Source organism: Trachurus japonicus, chromosome 12, assembly GCF_045865225.1.
Source record: "Trachurus japonicus isolate A0001 chromosome 12, Traja_1.0".
Taxonomy (NCBI): domain Eukaryota; kingdom Metazoa; phylum Chordata; class Actinopteri; order Carangiformes; family Carangidae; genus Trachurus; species Trachurus japonicus.
Genome location: NC_140918.1, coordinates 30,312,424 through 30,335,943, shown reverse-complemented (window position 1 = coordinate 30,335,943; position 23,520 = coordinate 30,312,424). Strand labels below are relative to the sequence as shown.

General features: G+C 40.7%; 1 protein-coding gene across 1 annotated transcript in view; it reads right to left on the bottom strand.

The window, feature by feature from the left end:
• sh3bp2 (SH3-domain binding protein 2) overlaps positions 1 to 17,258 on the bottom strand; it is a 31,060-nt gene extending 13,802 nt beyond the window's left edge. Inside the window, exon 1 of the mRNA XM_085794209.1 lies at positions 17,102 to 17,258. The gene's annotated coding sequence lies outside the window, so the exon portion shown is untranslated. The remainder of the gene's footprint in view (positions 1 to 17,101) is intronic.
• Between the last annotated feature and the right edge of the window lie 6,262 nt (positions 17,259 to 23,520).

The window sequence follows — 23,520 nt, the reverse complement described above, 5'->3', positions numbered from 1 at the left end:
AGGGAGAGCTGTGGTTGACTTACAAGAACAGTTTGATGACAGCAGTCTGACCAGTTGCAGTTGGTTAGGGAAACTGAAAGTGAAACTAGTGCAGCAACGACAATGGAAATCCCCTGATCACTGACATAAGTGGATGCCATTTTTAACTGCATTTCCTCACAACAGTGACTGGAGAATACTAGACAATATAATGTGGTTTTACAGTAAGTAAAACAGAGCTTTTTTTCCCTTCTAAACAATGACTTTGAAAGTTGAGTTTGGGCCTCATCATTTGAATGAGTTTAAATCAATATTAGGCAAACAGTACGTTCACGAGGTAGACTAATTGTAATTTAAGATATTAACATTAAAGGGATAGTTCACCTAAAATTCAAATTTCGCTCATTATCTACTCACTCTCATGTCAACTAAGAGCTGGGAGAATTTTCAGAGTCCTCCGTGCCTTCTCTGAGTTATGGGGGGGGGGTCCGCGCAGCAGTATTTGTCCATATAATGGTTGTCAATGGATACCAACTTTCTTCGTCCAAAAAGACACACCAAAAAACATCCAAATACCTCCATACTGCTCGTCTGTAATGTCCCTCTTGTATTGAAGCCCCGATATGAGAAACACGAGATTTGCACTGACACAGGAAGAGCAGTGAACTGAGACACTTGGAGCTTCCGCTACAAACAAGCTTAAAATATATGTTTGTTTAATTTTTTTCTCATGTCGGGGTTTCAATACAAAAGGGAGATTACAGATTAGCAGTATGGAGGTATTTGGATGTTTTTTGGTGTGTCTTTTTGGACGAAGAAAGTTGGTATCCATTCACAACAAATACTGCTGTGCGGACCCCCCCGTAACTCAGAGAAGGAACGGAGGACTCTGAAAATTCTCACAGCTCTTAGTTGACATGAGGGTGAGTAGATAATGAGTGAAATTTGAATTTTTGGTGAACTATCCCTTTAAGCTTAAATAAAGTCACTATATACTCATTGTCAGTCACATCCCCTGCAGTTGCCTGCTGTCATCAGTAGACTATTTTCCCTGCTGTCTTGAAAAAGCCTGACATGTGGTTATCCTCAGTTCTTTTTTTTCACACACTTGCTATATTTCTTTTCTTCTGTGTTCTTTTTGTTTACTGGGGGTATTTATATAATTATTGATGGACCAAAAACCAGTATCAGATTGGTGTGAACATACCACAGAGCACCACCTGTGATGCAACAACTAGACAGCTGCCAGGTGTCTGCAGCACACTACTTGTGTGGCTAACCACACCTCTGAGCGTTACGTGAGCACAGTGTGTGTGTTGTAGGTTCCGATATATGATGATCGAGCCCCCACCCCCAGCGCTTCTTCCCCGAGACCCACACATATGCACTCAAACTCTGACAGCTGCAAAGGTCACAGATAAACCGCTGTCCCAGCTGCAGCAGAGACAGGTCTTGGCCAGGAAACACACAGTGTTCATTACCTATACGGGGATGCTTGCAGCCCCCGTGACCCCCCAAGGCTGACCACAATGGCTCCGCTAACCAGTTCACATTTTCATTGTACTTAATTTTTTTGGTAACACTTTACTTGAATAGGTATTCATAAGATTGACATAAAACTGTCATAACCATGACATAACAGCTGTCATAAACATCAATGAATACTTATGACAGCTGTCGTTAAGTGTCATTCGGTAAGTTATGTCACTTTTGATGCAAAGTTGACATTGTTTGAGATGTTTTTGTTATGAGAATTAGGTCTGCTATGACAGTTTAAATTGTCTTTATGTCAAGTTGTCTGAACAAAAACATCTCAAACAATGTCAATTTTGCAATAAAAGTGACATAACTTACCGAATGACACTTAACGGCAGCTGTCATAAGTATTCATTGATGTTTATGACAGCTGTTATGTCATGGTTATGACAGTGTTATGTCAATCTTATGAATACCTATTCAAGTAAAGAGTTACCATTTTTTTAAAATATTTTTCAAATATAGTTTTGTAGTAATGAAAAGTTCACTGTTCCACCTGGGGGAGGGTTCTGGATCGAGAAGATAAGATAAAATGTCAAATACATCAGATCCCTCTTTAACTTTATAATTTCTCTGATATCTAAGGCTGATATCTATCTGATACAGTATATGTGACCTTTGACTGTTCCCATTGGTCTGTCCCAATCACTAACATATCTTCATATAATCTTGTTGCATTAGCTAATAGGTTCATTCATTATACTTCTGTAGTGCACCTACTTTTACCTTTTCTGAAACAGACAGTGGGCCATTTTGATTTGAATGTTTAATTTCGGTGCCGTTTTGGTAATTTGGAGACTTCATACTTTAACTAACTTCCCCTGCCGATTTTATTCAATTGACTTCATATTTGGTCAACCTCATCTTAAGACATTTATCATTACAAGTTATCAAAAGCTTGACGTTATAGGGCATGTCTGTAGTCATGTGGGGAATTTCAATATGACTCAAAGAAGAAAAGATGTTGGCGCTCTTGCTCACTGTCCAAATAAGAAACTCTCTTTCCAGGTGCGTAAACCAACAAACATTTAAGACAACGGGAAAAAGCTTGCACACTGATCAAAAATGGGAATGTCTACTAGAGAGGCATGTGTTAACCTCTGACAGGGCTGTTGCTAGGAATTCTGGGCGCCCTGAAAGAACATTGAAGTGGGCCCCTGCCCCCTGACTTTTCCTCGCCACTTTTTTCTTAGACTATGTATTATGATTTATTATCATGCATTTTTCTGTTCCTCTTTGTTCTTGACAGTGCCTGATGCAATATACCCAACTAGAAAAGGCATTTCCAAGAATGGAAATGGTGTGACTGCTGACAGCAGCTGAACGCTGTTGCAGAATTAGCAAATAGTGCAAGCAGTGATCACCATACAAATGTTTGACCAAGGTCGGACTCGAACCCACAACCTCATGGTCAATAGACTTCCACTCTGCCTCTAGGCCACAGTGCTCACACAGTTGCAGAGACTGTTGTCTGTTGATGAGCTGCACTCTGTCTCACTCTGACATCAAGAAAGCTTGAGAGTCAAGCTTGAATGACTTAGAATGAAAATTTCTGTGAATAATTGTTATTGAGGCAAGATTTGAACCAGTAACCTTCAGGTCTCCAGCTCAGCAAGCTAACCACTAGGCTACAGGCAGAGACAGTTTGTGAGTGGCAAAGAAAACCTTTAATAAGAGGATCACTGGCTCCTACTTAAAAAAAGGTAAGGAAAGTGCAGAAATTAGCCACACCAAGTAAGACTTAGAATGACAATTTCTGTGAATTTCAGGCTGAGAGCAGCAGTTTCAACATGAAGCAAGTTATCAGAAGTCAACAGAGGACGACTGGGAAAATAATTCACTATAATTGTTATTGAGGCAAGATTTGAACCAGTAACCCTCAGGTCTCCAGCTCAGCAAGCTAACCACTAGGCTACAGGCAGAGACAGTATGTGAGTGGCAAAGAAAACCTTTAATAAGAGGATCACTGGCTCCTGCTTAAAAAAAAGGTAAGGAAAGTGCAGAAATTAGCCACACCAAGTAAGCCTTAGAATGAAAATTTCTGTGAATTTCAGGCTGAGAGCAGCAGTTTCAACATGAAGCAAGTTATCAGAAGTCAACAGAGGACGACTGGGAAAATAATTCACTATAATTGTTGATGAGGCAAGATTTGAACCAGTAATCGCACCCACAACCTCATGATCACTAAACCTTTACTCTGCCACTTCACCACAGAGAGCACAGACATAAGCATGTTGCCATTGTAATGTGATGATGTGTCCTGGCTGCATTTAAAAAATATTTAAAATTATTATCTAAGTCTCTTTGCATTTTTGACCAGAATTTTAGCCAGAAGACAAGTGTGGCTACAAAACTGGAGAAAATAATTTGTCTAGAGTTTAATTTCCAGAAAAAGTTTAATATTTTAAAAAGTATAAATAGTTAAAAAGAGAAAAGTAACGCCGATAAAGTTCAAAAAAAGCTGCACGTTTTGATATATGAATTGTTGAAATAGCACAACACCTAACACACTAACCATATGGCCACAGAGAACCTGAGTTACAATGAGCTTTATACTATGAGGAATCAAAGACTGTCCAATGACAGCTGAATAATTGGAATCAACAGTCAAGCAATGATGTGAAATGACTGAGGCAGGAATCGAACCCGTGACCATATGATCACTAAGCCTTTACTCTGCCACTCGGCTACAGAGAGCACACTGCTTTCAAGACTGTTGTCATTCATTGTAATGTGATGATGTGCTGCAAACTGGTACGAGTAATCAAGGAGATAACAAACACCTGTAACCAATTGAAGGTGGGGGAGGAGAGCAGAATTCAACATAACATAACAAGAATTCTTCCCTTGGATTCGAACCAGTGACCTTAGGGTTGGCAAGCAGTTACCCTAACCCCTACACTACAGTGGAGTTGTGAAGAAAAGAGGTTGAGACTTTGATGAATGTGAGATTTTTCAATGATGCTTAAAACAAAAAGAAATTAATATAAATTAGCCACACCAAGCAAGAAGAGGACTTTTTTGTGACCTGTGACTATTTTTTGGTGAATTAAAATTAATTAAAAAGCACTTAACAGCAAGTTACAAAGTTGAGCTCCTTCTCCTGCTGATGTGAAAAAAATGCATTGAGCTGAATGAGAGCAGAGAGCTCCCTGGCTGCATTTAAAAAATATTTTAAATTATTATCTAAGTCTCTTTGCATTTTTGACCAGAATTTTAGCCAGAAGACAAGTGTGGCTACAAAACTGGAGAAAATAATTTGTCTAGAGTTTAATTTGTGGCCGTGCTGACAGTTTAGCCAGAAAAACTCTAGAATGTTTTTTTGCCTCTCTCCACTCTGACACCACTCTGGCTCTGCTCGTTAGACGCAATACACACACATTATAAAGCTGAAAAAAATCAGAAAAAGTTAAAGCAGAAGTAAGTGGTCCGGTCGTTTTCGCTAATGCTGCGTTCCAGGCAGGCTTTTGAAATCGTAAATTACAGCTTCAAGTCACAACTTACGACTTTGTAGCGTTCCAGGCAACCCACTCGTGTTTTTCCGACCTGTTTTACCGGTGAAAGTCACTATAACGGCCACTCGTAACCTCCGACCGGTGAACTCGTACCAGATCGAACTGGTACCACTTCACGGTCGGAAAAATACGAGTTTCCTTGAACGCACCATAACAGTCCTCGTCCCTACGTCGCCACATTCACGGCGTTCCTTGGCTACACACACAGCCCTGCATGCCGTTCTCTCTTCTCATTGGATAAAAACTGTAGGATACGATAAATGTTTTCTCCTCGGCTCAGAGCAGAGCAGAGTGACTGACAGACCCGTGTTCCGGTCCAAACACTCTATGTAAGTGATTGCTGTCGGAAGATATAACTATTTAAGACTTATATTAACACAAATATATCACTTACTTCTGCTTTAAATATTTGAAAAAGTATAAATAGTTAAAAAGAGAAAAGTAATGCCGATAAAGTTCAAAAGAAGCTGCACGTTTTGATATATGAATTGTTGAAATAGCACAAAGTATGAAGGACTAGAAGAAGACCGTAAAAAGGCGGAAGAAAATGGCCAAACAGAAGAACAATAGTGTGACTGCAGTCACACTAATTATTAGTGTGACGGCCACAAATTAAACTCTAGACAAATTATTTTCTCCAGTTTTGTAGCCACACTTGTCTTCTGGCTAAAATTCTGGTCAAAAATGCAAAGAGACTTAGATAATAATTTTAAATATTTTTTAAATGCAGCCAGGGAGCTCTCTGCACATCATCACATTACAATGGCAACATGCTTATGTCTGTGCTCTCTGTGGCGAAGTGGCAGAGTAAAGGATTAGTGATCATGAGGTTGTGGGTTCGATTACAAGCCCAAATCTTGCCTCATCAACAATTATAGTGAATTATTTTCCCAGTCGTCCTCTGTTGACTTCTGATAACTTGCTTCATGTTGAAACTGCTGCTCTCAGCCTGAAATTCACAGAAATTTTCATTCTACTTGGTGTGGCTAATTTCTGCACTTTCCTTACCTTTTTTTTTTAAGCAGGAGCCAGTGATCCTCTTATTAAAGGTTTTCTTTGCCACTCACATACTGTCTCTGCCTGTAGCCTAGTGGTTAGCTTGCTGAGCTGGAGACCTGAAGGTTACTGGTTCAAATCTTGCCTCAATAACAATTATAGTGAATTATTTTCCCAGTCGTCCTCTGTTGACTTCTGATAACTTGCTTCATGTTGAAACTGCTGCTCTCAGCCTGAAATTCACAGAAATTTTATTTGTAAGTCATTCAAGCTTGACTCTCAAGCTTTCTTGATGTCAGAGTGAGACAGAGTGCAGCTCATCAACAGACAACAGTCTGTGTGTGCACTGTGGCCTAGAGGCAGAGTGGAAGTCTGCTGACCATGAGGTTGTGGGTTCGATTCCGACCTTGGTCAAACATTTGTATGGTGATCACTGCTTGCACTATTTGCTAATTCTGCAACAGCATTCAGCTGCTGTCAGCAGTCACACCATTTCCATTCTTGGAAATGCCTTTTCTAGTTATTAGTTTGCAGGGAGCTACTATTGCTCTAGCATGGACTAAATAATTTTTATAAGAGTAGGGGGTTATTGCTTGGCAAATAAACTGTATTTCATGAATATTACATGTTTTGTGGCTTTGTTTTGATGCTGATGCAGCATTTGTTTGAGTTTTAGTCAGGGTTATACGCAAAATAATTTAGTCAAAAAATATTAGGATACTGGGGTTGTTGGGGGCTCTGCTGGACTATGGGCCCCTAGAATTGTCATCACCCTTCTCCCCTATGCAACGGCCCTGACCTCTGATCATGTATGTGAAAAACTCTTTGCTCAGCCACCTCTGTTTTGTCATTACAGAACCAGAAACATCAGGGACTTCCTGGTCAGGGCAGACACATACACACACACACACACACACATACACAGCATCTGGACGGCTCACATGCAGTCATTCCGACATCCCACCATTTAGACATGGCTTTCAATATAAGGAAATGTACATTACTCAACAGGCGACTCCCTTCTTTAAGACATGCTGTTAGAGAAATACCAACATGGTAGTGCGTAATTATGCAGCAGAGCCCAGACAGGGACTAGTCTAGGCCTATGTCGGACTGGTGGGATGTCGGAATGGCGGTTTCCCCCCCGCCTTTTTTCCTTGTTGTGCCTGCACAGCGTGTAGGGATTTACAGTGTGTAAACGTACACAGTTTCCTCATCACTGAACCTGGGCCACCCTCTGATCCTTCCTCGGGACAAAGTCTCTCGGACATACAGCGTATATTCTGTGTTTTTCCTCTCTTTAACCGTCTCATTTCAGTTTTTGCCGGTCAATCATCTGCTGCACCTGCTGTTTCTCTCACGCTTGCTCACTCCTCACTCTCGATGCGCATATAAATGTTATAAAAAATATATAAAAAGGAAAAAACACAGCCGCGCAAATTAAAATGACCTATGTAGTGTAGTCTAACAATTCAATGACCACAGCTGATCACCAGCTTGTCGTGCCACACCTATTGTCCCCACCACTTGTCAAAGTAAACTGACGCCCTTGAGTCCTCCCATTAAGCTGGCCTGCTCTCCCTGCTTTCCTTTCCCACGTTCTCTGTTGTAAACTGTTTTCTTGTCTGTAACAACATCTATTGCATGTCTGTCCGTCCTGGGTGAGGGGTCCCTCCTCTGTTGCTCACCCTGAGGTTTCTCAGATTTTTCCCTGTTAAAAGGGTTTTCTATTGAGTTTTTCCTCAGTGGATGTGAGGGTCTAAGGACAGAGGATGTTGTTATGATGCCAATGTGAAGCCCTTTGAAACAAACTGTTTGTATAAACGGGCTATACAAATAAAATTGCCTTGCCTGCCCTGCAACAGATGAGATCACAACAACAACAACAATATAAATCCAGAAATAGCTTTTAGAAACAGTGACCACAGTGACAACGATGGATTCACTGAACATCCACAAAATTAGTAGAATATGCACGTTCATGTTTGATTTCAAGTAAATGACAATTGTTGATGGTGTCGCTGCAAGATCTTCTGAATAGGCTACATCCAAACACCTTAGGCTACATGTGCAGTGATGATGATCAGAGCTGCAGTGTTAGAGATGGATTGGCTACCGTGGCCAAAGTCAAAGTGTGTTTCTTTAATAAAATCTCTTGTATTTCTTATCCAAAAAACACCAAATTCTGCACTGCACCCAGTCAGGCCATTTACAAGACACCTGGCAAGTTTTAAGTCAGTCAGGCGAACCACTTGAGAGCTAAGCAACTAACTGATTGAAAAATAGATTGAAAATAATTCAGCAATAGACTCGTCCCTTTGCCAGCCATGTGACAGACCTCTCAGGACGCTAAAATATAAAAACAGAACAGAAACGGTTTTTACTCACACACACACACACACACACACACACACACACACCTGCAGCCGAGGGCTCATAGAAAGCTGAAATAGTAAAACCATGTCCTCTTTCTCTACCTGCCACTTCCCCTGTGCATAATCATTTCCTGTGTCCAAATATGGGCACTGAGATTTAGCTATGACCACACGCACACCCTCCACTCCTCTCTCTTTGACGGGGGTGAAAATTTGAACACATTTCCTGTAAAGGTAGCTATTTCTATTCTCTATATGTGACACCAAACCCACTGAAGTTGAAGTTGCTGCAGCAACAATTGACAGTTGACGTGACCAGAGGCCGTCTCATCTCCACTGGATAAAAACAAAATCTGTTTGTCCTTGAGGAAAGAATCCCAACACATTGATGTGATTTGTTTTTGGTGCATGTGTGAGGCTGAAAGTCAAATCTACAGATCTATTGATTCAAATTTGACCAAACTAAGTCTTATTTCTTCATTACACTGTGATTTGTCCCCTTGATATACTGTACTTTACACACATTTTAATTAAAAACACATTTAATGGTCTTGTGAATTTTTCTTTAAGGTAGATATAGATATTATAGTACAGTATATACATGGTAGTTACACAGCTACAGTGGTGGAAATCAACAAAGTACATCTACTCAGGTACTGTAGATATAATGAAATATTTTATAGTTAAGTTCATTGTGAGTGAACTTTGAGGTCAATAAAACATATTGTTTCCTCAATTGATGACCCTTCAGCAACCTTAGTGTTTTTGTTGAAACCACAAAAACAATGGACAATTGTGTCTGCTGCTGGTATGTGCATCTGAGGCTAGGCACAAGTGACCTTTGATGGCTTAAACTGTAGAACTGGGAGTACTTTTTGCGTCTCATATCTGACAGCTATAGAAATGCATTTCCATGCATATTAAAGGTGAACAATATCAATCATCTCCATCTCTTGTTTCGTATAACCATACACAGTCAAGAAGATCCATCCCTGCAGTAATGGCATGGAAAATCCAAATTAAAAAAGCAAAAATTTGTGTAAAATTGATGTGCAAAGGAGTAAGGAGTAAGGGTAAGCTTCTCCTTTAATCAGTTCACAACACGTTTACCATGGTCTAAACATATACATTTAAACCAGCTTCACCTTGACCAACAACAATGTGCTATAAATGAATAATACAGATGGGTGTCTTAGTAATGCTCCTTGGCGTCTGGAAACTCTGAAGGTGGAGGTGTATTGACGATGATGGTAAAGAGCTCTCTAAGGCACTGGTTCCAAATCTCTGGACTTGCACTGCAACTTTTGAGCATGTCACTCTATCACAGCAAAGAGATGCAAGTAGGTGGTGATGGTTAGGTATGTGTTACTGCCCCTGCAGTGTAGGTGTTGCTCAGCTTGAAACGGACAATACATAATTCCATTTTGAGCAAAGTTTCACAAGAGAAATGTGTGAAGTTGCTATGTGTTAAGGTAAAATACACACGGGTAAGTCTGATGTTCCGACTTCCTGGCAGGCTAAACTTGCTCTCATTACTATGAATTGAAAGGTGCTATGATACAGATATATGTGGCCACCGCCAAATCAGTAGTTGAGGGCATACTGTAGCATCAACAACAACAAAAAATCAAATATGTGCATCATGAAAAAGGCAAATATTAAGATGATGTTAAAACCCCCATTGTCTCACTCACCACGTGTAATGGGGAAGAAACTTTGCCAAATCAAACAATAATCAATGACATGAATCTCCAGCTGAGAGTTTTTTTTTTTTTTTAACAAAGTATACCGAGTAAAGACCAACAACTACTAAATGCCAGATATCTGAGACCAAATATTCCTTTGCTAGAAGTAGTCATCAGACCAACACAAGTTAGTAACACCTCCAGGCAGCTCGTCCGACAATACAACAAAAAACTAAACTCAGACAAAAACTAAAAGACAAAGTAAATAATAGGGTATGCTAGGCACAGCAGAATGAAAACTGACATATAACTTACATTTGTTCCCGAAAACACATCTTGACGCTTGGCTTAGAGTTCCGTGCAAATGACTTCTTCCTCACGGATGGAGCAGACATGTCGGTGGACATGAAGGCAGCAACACAACACTATATACCAGCATACTTTTAAACTGCGTGGAATAGTTCTGGAAGGATGTATGGTTGGATGGACCAGAGGCAGAATAGGTTGAGTCACAGATTTAGAGACTAGAAGAGTAGGTCAATATTAAAGAAATGAATCAAGATACAAATAAATGAAAGAAAAGATGGAAGAACAAATGAAAAGCAGACGACTGAAGGATAGGAATAGAATTTAAAGAGGCAGCTAGAATAATCAGTGTTGTCGATCAGAAAGTCTGGTGGCGTTGTGCACCCCTGATACTCTGACTGGCTGTCGTTTCCGGGAGGGGCCTCCCTCCTCTAGCTTCTCCTTCGCACAGCTGCGGTATGTTCCTTCCTGCTTCCTCACAGCTAGTATGTGATTGGCTGCTGGTTTGCAACCCACACCACTACACACACTAGGAGAGACGGGACCTGAGAGAGAGGCTGTGGGACTTTCCGTCACGTAAGGCTGGAACAATACAGAGGTCAAGCGTACACACACACACACACACACACACACACACACACACACACACACACTCACGTACACAACCACACATACACATAAGCTCATGTCTACAAATGTGGCTTGAAAGGTAGTCTGTTGTATGTGAGGATGTTAACTTTCATGTTACGTTCAAGTTTGTAAAACAGTCACCTCATGTGTCCTGTTATCTATATTATTTTCTATTTAGGGCCAAAGGGCCTAAAGATTAAAGGACCCTATTGTTTACTCAGTGTACACGTGTGTATTACATATTTTAGGGGTCTCATGCATAGCAAATGCCTCAATAATAGCACCTAGAAAATTTAAAAGGGGGTCAAGTACCCCTGACTTTTTACATACAAGTGTCAAAAAAGTCTCTGGTATCCATAGTCTTAAACAGGAAGTCAGCCATTTTGACTGACTGAACAGATCAATATCTTCATTGGTTGTTTGATCTATTGATGTGCTGTTTTTTTTCTATGTAAACTAAATATATCCATGTGGGCCACTGTCTTAAATCTCATTTATTCATTTATTAATTTTAATTGGGTGAGATTTCTGCTGCATTTCTACCTTCTGTTTGACCCACTGCCATCTACCATCATTGTGACTGACCTCTTGTCACATCTGCATATAAACATGAAGTCTACTACAAAACACACTAAAAACATTACTCTTGACTGACGATGATTTCATTGCTATTACAATTTCATCATGTGGTCTGATTTGAATCCATCGGCACAAGCAAATGAACTCTGCTTACAGTGCCACCCACTGAAAACAGGAAGTTACTTCTGACTTACAAACATTATTTTTATTTATATTTTTTTTTAAATGCCGGGTGTCATGGTGGCTCATGGCTGGCTCCACCTGGTGGACACAAATGCATATAAAAATGCTGTACATCTTATCTGTCTCCACATTAGTCCTGCAGTCACTCGGCTGTGCAGCTGTTGAGCACCATGCACCTGTAACCCCCTTATGAACTCTTTTCACATTTTGTCTCTGTCAAAAAACCCTACTGTGTAGTTATTGCACTAAAAGAAAAAACAACACTAACTTATCTATACACAACATTTAGATGTATAATTGTGTTTTGAAGTTCTGATGCTTGCAGTATCCACAATACAACCCAGCTACCAACATTTGGTTGGAAATTCTTGCATTATGCTATTACCAGCTTAAAGCCTTGTGTCTCAAACAAACACAAATGATGGGAAACTTCTGTCTAACACCCCCACGCTCTTCTTTTTCAAACTCCGTCTTCTGATGATGACTTGAGACATTACTTGAGAATATTTGTCCCACTTAAAGACACAAAATAACACATAATACTAATACTAATACTAATACTACAGATGAACTGAAATGGATGGAAAGTCCCATTTAGCATCGTTAGCTTAGTAGCCCTAATGCACAATTCTACTGTATGTAAGGGCTTTTCCTTTCCACCATTATGTTCAATAAATGTTCTTAATCACATCATGGCTATCACTGTCACTATGGGACATTTGAACATGACAAAACTGTTCTTGATGTTAATGTAACAACTGCGCCTTTACCACTGTCACTGAGCCTGCACACCAAGGAAGGCTGCAGAGGAAACTGTGGTGCCTGTCATTCTTGTGCGTCACAGAAGAATAAATAGATAGTAAATGTGAAGTTCACTTATGTGAAGTGAAAGTGATGTAAAGTACATGTTTTACTTTAGTATTTCCAGCTCTGACTGGGTGGTGCGTGGCGCAGTGGTTAAGGCGCCCCATGTAGAGGCTACAGTCCTCAACGCAGGCATCCCCGGTTCGAATCCCGCGTCGGGCAGACCTTTCCTGCATGTCATTCCCCCTCTCTCTGCCTCCCCCTTTCCTGTCTATCTCACTATGTGCTAAATAAAAGGCAAAAAAGGCCAAAAAATAAATAAAACAAATAATAATAGTATTTCCAGCTCTGTTACTATGGTATTTTACACTTATGTTCTGCATTTCAGATGGAGGAAATGTTCTTTTTATTATTATATATTATATTATATTTAGTTATTAACATTTCATAATTATATTTATCAGCTAACACTGTAAATACTCTATTCCAAAATTGCATTAGCTAACTTGCTCCTCCAGAGAGGGGGATTTCCCAGCATGCTCTTAGTTGACATGTCATGAACATAAGAGTACGGTAGGTACTGGGAGAGAGCGCACACCAGCCTTGATGAGTTGCTGACAACAGGAACGACAAACTTACACAGTGAAGTGATGCTGCACACTCGTAGCCATCCATGTCAAATACTTTTAATTTAATATAGTTGAACAGACATGACCAACATTTCGACCGAGTGTCACTGTTCTAGAGAACTATTCCATGGTGTGCTGGGAGCTAAACGTTTTTCAGGGAAAAGTCATGTTACACTGAATATGACTGCTGGGGATGAACATTCCTGAACCAACCTTGTATTTATAAGCCAACTACATAGATTGCAAGTTTGCTGCACTGTAACAGACAAGGCATAGAAAGTGAAATGCGTAGTGGGACATATGAAATCCATATTACTGAGGTCCACTCATTCCTGCTACACTGAGTCATCCTCCAAATCTGAAACCACATGCCTTTCGTTTGTCATAAAGCAACACAAAACGAGAATCAAAGCCAACTCCCAACCATGCTGCTCATGCTGTATCCAATTCATTCAGCTAAATTCAAATAAAACCAGAATCTGGAATTACTGACAATTGGTCGTGACTTCAGTAGTATGGCAGAAAAGGAAGCATAACTCTCTATTGTCCTGCTGGTGTCACACACCGTTCAGTTACATTCAATGCTGCTGATTGAGTCTCTCAATCCACTGACAAGACAATACAACACTCCAACACACACAACCGTTGTATTTCCCTGACAGCAACATGTTTTGTCAGTGGGTATGTTCTACAACAAAAATGAAAAATGAAAACTAGAAATTGTATTTCCTGAAGGAAATACGTGTGAATGCTGAAAGCAGCTGAATTAGCAAATGCAAATAGTGCAAGTAATGATCAACATGCTTAGGCATGACCGAGGCAGGAATTAAAACCCATGAGCAGTGAACCTTTACTCTGCCACAGGGCCACAGAGATAATATTTAAAATTATTCTCTAAGTCTCTGTGCTTTGTTGACAACATTTTGAGACACAGAACAAGTGTGGCTACAAACTGTTTCCAAAATCTTGAGTTCATTTTTCTTTCAGACCAGAGCAGATGGAGTAACTCGCTGTAAATGGCATTATACTTTTTTTTTTTACTACTTTGCCAAACATTCAGCTATCATTGAATGATCTCAGATTCATAACGGTGAAGACGTCTGATTGGCTGGTGCTATAGTCCAGTGGTAAGGTGACAGCTTGCCAACCTCAAGGTCACTGGTTCGAATCCTTCCTGGACAATCTTGATAGGGCATCTTTCCTACAATCACTCGGTTAAGCACCAGACTTTATTCACAACACTTTCAACTATTCAGCTATCATCAGACAGTGTTTGATTTGTGATGGTCTAAAACTCAGTATGTTTCAGGTTCTCTGGTTGAGAGGTTAGCTCGCTGGGTTGGCAATCATGAGGTGCAGGGTTTGATTCCTGCCTCAGCTGTGTGTGTTGCTTGCCATTCCTGTCTTTGTCAATTTCTACTGCTAATTTAGCATGGCTTCAGCAATGGCTTTCAGCATACACACGCATTTTCCGTTAGGAAATGCTCTGTCTAGTTATAGTCAATATCTGTATTGTTAACTCTGAACAACAGAATGACTACAGACAACTGGAGGTGAGAATCACTGAGCAGCAGGACTTGCTGTCTTTGACATTGCCTCTTGTGTTCTTTTACTTCAGCTCTGGTGTGACCCCAAGAGCTCACCACATTGCAATTTAAGGAAACGTGCAAATAGACTAAACACAAACATATTTAGAATACATATCAATTTGACATCATGTGGTGTAATTATAACACAGTTGAAGTGTTTTTAGAGGACACTATTTGCATTTTTATTTGTTTTTAAATTAAATCCATATATTCTTTAATAAAAAAGACAGCTTGCTTTTAACATTAATATTAGATCAAGGGTGCACCAGAATCTGTTTTCACATTCGTAAGGATGTTTTGCAACATCTATACATGAGTCACACTACTCTCTAATGACACGGAGAGTGATTCTGGACCATCTTTGAAGCTGAGCCAGAGTGACCTTCAGGTTGTCTTCAAGGCTACTCTCTGTGAGACCGTATAGACATCATGTCCAATCAACTGACTATTCAACGTGTAGAATCATCTCGAAGTTGATCAAACGAAATTGGAGGCACCCGAGTGCTGTATTAATACAGAGATCAGCTATTCAAGTCAGGCAGAGATAAACACACATGCTCTTGTGTGTAGAAAAACGGCAGCTCAAAGGTTAAAGAAAAATGTAGTTCCAAACTAGGGATGCTGCAATAATGTTTTATTTTGATAGTAAGATAGTGGTGAAAATATTTAGAATAAAGAGTATGACAAAATCAACATTAGCTTTACTCTTTGGATAGATTTTTTTTTTATTTGGGTCAGAAGTCTTTTTGCAGTTGGCCCCTACACAGCAGCCTTTGTGTTGGTGCTCCTGATGATTGCACTGGGTGAATATTCTAATCCACTGCATGTGTGACAGTTGACGGTCCTGTCACTATGCCTCCAATTGATCATGTGCCCTGGCTACTTGGCCACAGTGATATCCCTTTGGTTGAATGGCAAGCGCACATGACTCTTACATGGGAGAAACCCGCCCGGGCCCTCCTTTGTCCTGCCACACATGTAATATATTAACTATATGTAAGGACCTCACTCAACTCATACATCAAATAACTAACTATAACTTCAAGGATATAAACATCTACTGTAGGATACTAGCAATTTTCTGCTAAGAAACTCTATTTAACTCAACCTAAACTCCTCAGAAACACATTATCCACTATCTTAAGGAATCTTTGAGCCAACTTTAAACAGGACGTGTCTATTAAGTTGAATGTAGTTAAGAAATGATTTTTTTTGTAAAACATGTAACTGTCTTAAAATTACAGAAAAACTAGCCCATGCATTTGTTACTTCTAGGCTGTATCACTACAATTTCTAATTGTCGTGTGTCGACTGTCACAGCAAGTCTCTAAAAGCACTGGCCTAATGACAGGAGCTAGGAAAGGAGATACTATTTCTTTCATATTTGCATCTTCTTTGTCTCTATGTAAAATCCAGAATAGAATTCTAATTCCTCCTCACCCACAAAGCATCAGAAACGGTCACATCTTAAAAAATCTTATAGTACCCTATTACCCAGCTAGAACATAGTGTTCCCACAGTGCAGGCTTACTTGTGGTTCCTAAAGCCTCCACAGTAAAAGACAGAGACCTCAGCTAGTGGCTCCTCTACTTTGGCACCATCTGCATGTTTAAGAGAGGGTTTTAACTTTCCTTTTTGATAAAGCTGATATTTACTGTAAGCTTTAACCTACTTATGCTCAAACAGGGACTTCCCCATATGCATCAGCCTCCTTTCTCCTCCTCTCCACCTCCATCTGTGCACATTCATGTCCCATTCATATATACAGTATTTTTTTTTTTTTTTTTTTTTTACTTAGCTTGTTCTCTCTTGTGTAGTTTTGTGCTTCCTCATCTCTCTCTGTGCTGCTGTTTTGTGCTTTTTTTTTTTGCCTCTAAGTACCTTCTACTCCTGTGACCCCGGTCAGCACTCACTGGTGCAAATATGACTACAAAAAGGGAGTTTTCCCTCCCCACTGTTGTCAAGTTCTTGCTCATGTGGGGAATGTTGCGTTTCTGCAAATAAGATCATAAAGTGTACGGTCTAGACCTGCTTTCAATGAAAAGTCCCTTGAGATAACCTTTACTACGTTTTGTATATAGATAAAATTGACAACCAACAAAGAGTAACATAACTGCTACAGCTTACAAACCAGACGAGGTTATCTGAATGATTTAGAGAGCAGCGCTATGCGCTACGTACTGTCTTTCTGGTTGAACAAACCCAGCACAATTTATTTAAGAAGCAAAACGGTCCATAAAGTGTAGCCTATATGTTAAACAAACTGTAGGCTAGTTAAAGCTGAATGAAACTTACCCATGGAGAACTGCATCAGCTGTGTAGCTCCTCTGTCTGTGTCTGTGTCATCGGGGGTTTGAGTCCTGCTTGAGCTCTGCTTCAGCCCTGTTCACTTCCTGGCATGGTGTTTTCATGCTGCTGTATAAAGTGTCATGACACCCGCCCTTCAACCACAAGAGAAATAGGCTGCAGCACTCATTCACAGACAGACAGACAGACAGACCAGACCAGTGATCTGTCATAAAAAAAGGAAACATGGCTCTACTTACCAGTGTAAAAGCATTCCACAGCAGTGTAACTCTTTTATGGTGCTATATAAAACCTAATTTGCAGGATTTTGGTTTGGTTTGGCTGTTGTATCGTGTATGTTCAATTTTCACATGCTGTATTACTGCAACCAGAATTTCATGAATAACTTCCCCTTTTACAGTGTAGATGGATCTTAACACCCGGTCAGCAATTATGTCATAAACAATCGCCCACAAACTAGTTGACCTGAAGCCTGCCTGCTGAATTTCCCAACTGATAGACAGACAAATCAAGATGTTGTTATTGTTAGATGTGTTGTCAAACAGCCTTATTACTGGCAGGCATGAAGGTCATCCTGTACAGTAGGTGGCAGGAAACAGAAAAGGTCAGGAGAGATCAGAAAAAAAAAACGAATGTCTTTTGTTTTTGAGAAATACAGAAACCAAAAGGAAGAAATATTATTTTGTAAAAGCACCATGAAGAGTTGTCCTGAAAAACAAACATTCACTGATGCTAACAATATAAGTGCATGCTTGATTTCTAACATGTTTTTATGTATTTCTTTTTTCAAAGCACTTGCAGTACTATTCATTAATGTTAATCATACAAAGTTTAAAAATTCTTCATCAAAAATGTTTTAAATTCTGCTCTGATTCATATTTTGTTAATTGTTGTTTTCACACACAAGAGGCGAAAACATGGGTTAGGGGACTTCTTAGAATGGTTAACATGGTTAGTAGACTTGTAGTCAAGACCGCCTAAACCGAGACCAAGACCAGAGAGCATCAAGACCAAGACAGAACAAGTCAAGACTAGTTCAGCTCAAGACCGAGACCGAGACCAAAAAAAAAAAAAAAAACTAGTTACACCATATTTTGCTATTTTGCTTGAGTTGTAGAACATAAGCACCATACTGGGTTCAGCTGCTTATGTAAATATGAGATTGTATTATTTCCACTACAGGCACAACAATACAATAGAGACAGTGCATGTTTTGTGTGTGAACTGAACTCACTAATATTTTCATCAAGTGAGATCAAATCTGTGTGGCAATTGCACGACCGCTATTTCTACATTATTAGAGGATTGACTGTTGCTGTTGAGGACTGACATGACTATAGTCCCAAAGTCATCTAACAAAATAACAAGCCTCCAACACCACCCTGCACACCAAACAAAGTCTAATGAATGGGAAATACAGTATGTTACTGATTTAAATTGTACTTAATTTGTAGATGAAACGTGACATCATATTATCAACTTGCAATGGCATTATTTCCCATTATAGTAGCCAAATTACACTGTATAATATCAGCATCACTGGGGGGGGGGGGTTGGGGCGCTTTCGTTGAGCGGTGAAACGTTTGTAACAGCACCAGAAAAAAGCCGCTAGATTTGCCGCTAGTCGCTTTTGACAAAATAAAGTCGCCCAGAGGGATTGGAAATTCACCACGTTTGCAACACTGCTTCTAGCCGTCCATTCACGGTCGTTCGGTCCGTTCATGGCCGGTGTACGGAGCATAAGCCACGGTTGGCTGCTCCCGTCTGCTCCCGGGCTGGAGAGGTGAGGAGTTGTGGTCACTGATCATGTGATGCGTGATGGCGAGCGCTAACGCATCTGTGTCATAAAATGCATGTGATTGGTACCACTTGAAGTCGGCGTATAATGCTTAAAAAAACAAACAAAAAAACCGGCATGTCTGCCTGAATATTAAATCCCTTCGAGACTGCTCCGCCAGTCCGAGACATTGCGAGACCAAGAGACCCGAGACCAAAAACTGTCGAGGCCGTGACAAGACCAAGACCACAAAAAAGTGATCTTGAGACCGGTCTCGAGATCATAAGACATCATATGGATGTTAAGAGGGTTAAAAACTTTTTCCACTGACCAGTCGTATAGTGTTTTTCCAAAGCCTAATTTTCATTGACTTAATCAATAAAAGATTGATTTGATTTTGATTTTTTGATTTGCCTGACCACTCCCCTGTCCCGACTCTCGGCACTGGAGTGCCAAAGGGACCTGCACTATCCCCAGTCCCTTTTCCGGAACATGAACTTACCATCCACCCATAACTTTACCCCTCAGTCAAGCAACTCTCTGAGCCATAGCATTGTTGTAAAGTTGTCATCTAAATGTAAGTTGCTTTGCACAAACATTTCTTCTGCCATGGTGGCCGTCTCAGACGTCACCATGGGGCACCTTCAGGCCTTCGCAGAGCTAAGGCCACTCCTGCCCCAAGGCTTATAAGAAGCCTGCCACCTTCTTCTTTACCCGGTCAGGGAAAGAATTGGAAAAAATGGGTGAATACTTTACCCGGGCCTGGAAGGACCTTGGGCTGCCAGGGGCCCCAACACTGGGGGACTTGAGGACCGCCATATCAACAGCGGTGTGTTACTTTTATCAATTAGTGCCTATTCCGTAATAATAACATGAGCATACATGTCCCATGATATACATGCCTTTTGCCATTGGTTAAAATGTTCACCACAGGCTGACAGCACTCTCAGCCGCGATGAGACTTTCAAAGTTAATGAGAGCATGTGCCACGACCCCAAGACAGCTAAAAAGTTACACACCTACTTATAGCACAAATCAGTAATGAAGATTGCGGATGACACAACATTGGTGAGGCTGATCCATACAGAGATGAAGTCCAAAAACTGACAGCTTGTGACTCTGACAACAACTTGGCAACTCCAACAATACTAAGCCTGGTTTATGCTCCTGTGTCGTGTCGACGGCCCTACGCCGTCATTGAGCATTCGAAGTTCTGCGTCGAGGGAACGTGTTGCTCTGCAATTCACCGGCAAGCCGCTAGGGGGTGTGTCTGTGTCTTTGTGTGGTTTTGCGGGGCTCGTATCGGATTCCTTGGTTTTCATCAGGGAACGCGGTGCTTCCGGTCACAGTAAACAATGGCAACTGAAAAACAAACGCTTTTGCAAGAAGACGTTTGCGGAGGTGGTTTGTCCGACCAGTTGAGGCTGAACGGGTGAATTTACTGTACCACACTGACGTTCTGAGCGGACCAATCACAGTCCTTGCGGTTCGCATCGACGTGTAGTCAGGATTTTTTGGAGGTGCACGTCAGGCTACAGCGTAGGGTAGGGATAGGGGTTCGCGGCGACGGTGTAGCTACGGCGTCGACGCGACGCAGAAGCATAAACCAGGCTTAAAGAGCTGATAGTGGACTTCAGGAGGAGGGTGATACCTGCTCATCTTTACATTAAAGGAATTGAGGTAGAGAGGGCTTCCCAGGACCTCTCATGGTCCACCAACACCACTGCTCTTGTGAGGAAGGCTATTTTTTGAGGTCACTGAGGAAAATCAACCTCCCTTGGGAACTGCTGCTGTCCTTCTCCTCCATAGAGAGCATCCTATACGGCATCTTTCAACATTTGGTAAATTGGTAGACCGCGGTGCGCCGAGATGGGCGTGGTGGCGCAGCAGGGGGAGGTGTCGACAGATTCAGCTTGGCGCAATGACAATTCTGTGCCAAAAAGCCGCGCCGAGAGTGCACCGAAAGCTCGCCAGCCATCAAACTTGTACTGCGCCTCGCCCGCGGTGGATCTAAAGGTGAGGAGAGGAGCTCATTTGATTGGTGAAGAACGAACTGTGGACTCAGCTGTGTTAAACCCACTCCACGCCTTCTGTCCTCCCTCTTTGCCACTTGCACTTGGGATTGCGCCACGCCATGCAGTGAATGAAAATTGCAAACTGCGCCTGGACACACCCCGTTGGCACAGCGCGGCTCTGCGCCACGCCTGCACCTAGTCTACGAATTTAGAGCCCATAGTGTCAAGGCTGTGGCTGTTGGAGGTTCGTTCCAGGCTCCTCCAGTTGACATGTTGAAGTGTCCTCGGGCAAGACACTGAACCCACACTTTTGTGCATTGGGTGTGTGAATGTGTGTGAATGGTTAGCTTGCCTGTGTTGTGCCTGTGAATCATTCATTCATTCATCACCTTTATTTATTCAGGGGGGCCAATTGAGAGCAAGCTCTCATTTCCAATGGCGCCCTGATTACAGCACAATACAAATCAATACCAGTCAAACACATTACAATACATATCCCTAATATATACATTCAACATTCAACATAGCACATTGTGAATTTAAGAAGCACATGTACATTCAGAATTCATAAGATCAACAAGAATGTTTTTAAAATGATTAAAAGGAATCAGTGAATCCAACTGAAGCTGAGACAGTAAATTATTCCATTTAAAAGGAGCAAAATAAATAAAAGCGAGTTTCCCTACCTCCGTTTTAACAGCTGGGATATTAAGAGCCAGTGGGTTTTGTGTACGAGTGGGATATTTAAAAGATCTGAAGCTCAGTAGGCTAGATAGGTACAGTGGGAGTTTTTTTAACAGTGACTTATAAATAAACAATATACAGTGTTGCTCCCTTCTTAGGGCTAAGTCCAACCCACATTATGATAAAGATGACAATGATGGGTCATGAACCCATCGCCCGTAACGAATCTAATAGCCGAATGATAAATTGTATCTAGTGGTTTAAGATAGAGGGAGAAGAATGATATAATGTTATCGAAAATGGGCATAAACAAGTGTGTGTGTGAGATTCATCCACATTAACGTGTAAAGCTTTTTTATAACCGAGAGGCTAGAAAAGCACTATTTAAGTGCAAGTCGTCTGTGTAAATTCTCATTCGTCCAGGTCAAAGGCATCTCTAGGCAATTGAATCAGGTCAACAGGACTTAGCTTTGTCTTTGAAGATATTTAGCCTCTTATCCAAGTGGCTTCATCAGTTCGTGTAGGCTAGACTGGCTAGTCAGTCTAGTCTACACGTTGACCTGATTCAATAGCCTAAAGATAAGTGATAAGTCCATTTACCATTTACCATTTCAATACACTAAACCTGTTGTTGAATAAGCATGCTTCCTCATGCTACTTCATTATAGGCAACTAGTTTCCTCCACCAACAATGGCCATTTAGTTGTTTCAGATTCAGGGCGGTTTTAGAGTATTGTTCTTATCTGATTCAATGTTACACTGTCAGTTACTGTATTACATTTAATTCAAATGTCCCACATTTGAATACAACAGGGATGTTGTTGATGTTATGCGCTCTTTTAAGCCAGTGTGTTCAATGTGATACAAACTAGTTACACTGTAAGTGTCTGCTATTGAATATTGTAATTTTGTTATTTATGTAACACAAAGAGGAAATGGCTGTAGTGTTTAATAAAAGGAGTGAAATGTTCCACCCCATAGTCTGGGTTAGGTGTAACATATCCTTGGGTGAAATGTAACATTATTATACTTTATACTTTATACATACTTGTATACATATGTGATTCTTGAAATAACTACATTATGTAAAAATGCACCAGAAATAAAACCAGTTTCTGTTTCAGTGCCACTTTCAACGAGTGTGAGTAAATCAAGTGAAAACTTATTCTTTATTTTTCCAGCGACTGTTGACAAGAGGTGATTTTTTACACCTGTCACCTTCACATCTATGCTCTCCTCTCCGCAGCATGTAAACGTATGCTGTGAAAAAGGCCTATTGCAGTTTACAAATGTGTCCCATTGGAGTCCAGGGCACTGTCTACTGTGTTTAAACATTGTGACTTTGAACAGATAAAAAAAATGTTTCCATGGTTCAACAGTTGACTGCATAAGTCCATCTGTATCGAGTAACTTTACTGCAACGTCTCTACCATGTAGAGATTTAGCATGAGACCTACGTATGACCTGAAGGATAGTAACCACCCCTGACCTATATTGCAATTTTCTTCTGAAAAAGGGGCACTTTGGGAGACAGACAGGAGGATGGTGTAGGTGTATGTGCAAATGAGAGGTAGCTATGTGGGGATTTGGGTAGTGTGTAGACAGGAACTGTAGGTAGGAGGACAGAGGAGTTAGAAACTAGTCAGGTTTCTCATGGTTAAGCAAATCGTGAGAACAGTGACAGATGCCACTTCTATGTATGGGAACTGCATTTGCATATATATATATATATGATTTATGCCAAAATGATTCATCAGTAAAACAATTTAGTAGAATTCATTTATTTAGTAGAATTAGTAGATACACTAAGATGCACGGAGTTGGCATTTTCTTTCTCAAATTCAAGATGTTGCAAATAATTAAGTTTTAGTATAAAGTATATTTTTGGGCTTTTGCCTTCATTCGAGAGGACAGGGAATGGGGAGGCAGAG